This window comes from Manis javanica, chromosome 5 (genome assembly GCF_040802235.1).
Source record: "Manis javanica isolate MJ-LG chromosome 5, MJ_LKY, whole genome shotgun sequence".
Classification (NCBI taxonomy): Eukaryota; Metazoa; Chordata; class Mammalia; order Pholidota; family Manidae; genus Manis; species Manis javanica.
In genome coordinates this window covers 109617275-109619241 of record NC_133160.1, presented here as the reverse complement: position 1 = coordinate 109619241, position 1967 = coordinate 109617275, and the positions used below count along the sequence as shown (strand labels likewise).

At 33.0% G+C, this 1967-nt stretch overlaps 1 pseudogene; it reads right to left on the bottom strand.

The window, feature by feature from the left end:
- Window positions 1-823: 823 nt before the first annotated feature.
- On the bottom strand, window positions 824-1278 carry LOC108409760 (10 kDa heat shock protein, mitochondrial pseudogene; annotated as a pseudogene).
- Window positions 1279-1967: the final 689 nt, after the last annotated feature.

Here is a 1967-nt window from a genome sequence, read left to right as displayed (position 1 = left end):
AAACCAAACAAGACAAACAAAAAAATATGTATTTCTAAACATAGTATTTGATGTAAGCCCAACTTTGGAGGTCCAAACTCTGAGCAATGGCTCCAAAGAGATTTTAAAGCAGAATTCTAGGATTACATTAATCATTTGTGAAATTTATTCATTATATGATCTTTACAGAACTATTACAGAAAAGAAGTTTAGATGAGAAATAGAAAATACTGGAGTATTTCATAATATAGTTATTCCATAAGCAGAAGACATCTAGAGTGATTCTGTCATGGTAAAGTAAGAACAGTTGTCGGAATTAAAATATGGGTTACCCATTTTTCTTTTATGAATAGTAAAGTATTCCAAATTTACTGAACTTTTCTATGATGACAAGTGGTTGACAGGAGTATGATACCTAACAGATATTTTGGGGAAAATATTAATATGTCCTCTTCAAGGTAAAAGTAACACTTTAATAATAAGGGAGAAAATAACTTGGATTATGGAGAGGGCATCTTGAAAACTGGTATTTGGAAATGTTCCCAGTATTAAGTGATATTTTTTACCCCAAAATAAATAAACTTATATAAAATTTTCAAATCTGTGCATGCTAAAAACTCAAAAATAAAATTTTTCAGTGGATTGAAGCAATTTGTTAAGATTAATGCAGTAAGCTCTTATTCATTTGCAAGGAAAACTAATTGACAGCAGGGAAGGTGAAAATCTACCAAATTTTGAGAAAAATAGGCCTTACCCAATTTGCTTTTTTTGTTGAGGTTTTTTAAAATAACTATCATGATTTATTTATTTTTTTTAGGTTGGATATTATTAGTTTATTATAAAAGACATGGAAATTATTTACATAATGAAATATTTCAGAACTTCAGTGGAATGAGCAGCTTCATGTCATGCCATTTCAACAGTGATTTCAGTCTATATACTTTCCAAGAATGTCACCATCTCTAAATAAGAAATAATCCTTGTCATCTAAAACTACTTTGGTGGCTCCATATTCTGGGAGAAGAACTTTATCTCCAACTTTCACACTAACTGGTTGAATCTCTTTACTCTTTCCTTTGGAGCCCGATCCAATAGCTACTACTGTCGCTTGCAACACTTTTCCTTGAGATTTTTCTGGAAGCATTATGCCTCCCTTGGTTACAGTTTCCGCTGCACTCCTTTCAAGTAGTACTCGGTCAAAGAGGGGAAGAAACTTTCTAAATGCCTGTCCTGCCATGACTGCGACTGCCGCAGTTAAGCACTCCGCTGCCGCGCCGCAGCAACGAGACCCACAATTCAGCCTGCGCGACACGTGAAGCATCATGATTTATTAATCACAACAAAAATGCCCTCCCATTTGGCTCACTATATTTCCATAAAGATCTTTTCATCTATGGGAGTTATTATGACCAAGTAAGAAAAATAAATTATACTTAGAACCAGATCCTTATATTGCTGTATTGTGAAGATTAAGCCAGATTTGTAAAGCATAGTCACATTGATCACATGGCTCTGTCTTATAATGACTTTAGCCCAAAATAAATTGAAAAAAAGAGGGCTTTTAAATCAAGAAATAAAGTTAGAATTGTCTTAAAATGTTATCCTTGCCTCATCTGTGTTTGACTTTTATTTTTGAATATACTTTATGATATATCAATTATTGCAGTAAGGCATAAAACGATAAATTTATATTTGAGGTTTATATTCAAAATGTTGATAAGAATGCATCCTTAGAAAAGTGTGAAGGACATTGCCGAAAGAATGCAAGTACTTGCAGCATGAAAGGCAGATGGGTCACATGAAAGGCAAATGGGACCCAGTTTATTATCTTCTTGTTACACCTAAGGCATGATACTTAAAATATAAGATGGTAGTAGATGACAGACAAGAATCTTGGTCTTCTCAAGAGATTACTTATTTCTTAAGATACTTCTTACAAATTTTTCCTACTAACTTGAATAAGACTACTAGGATCAACTCACCATTGT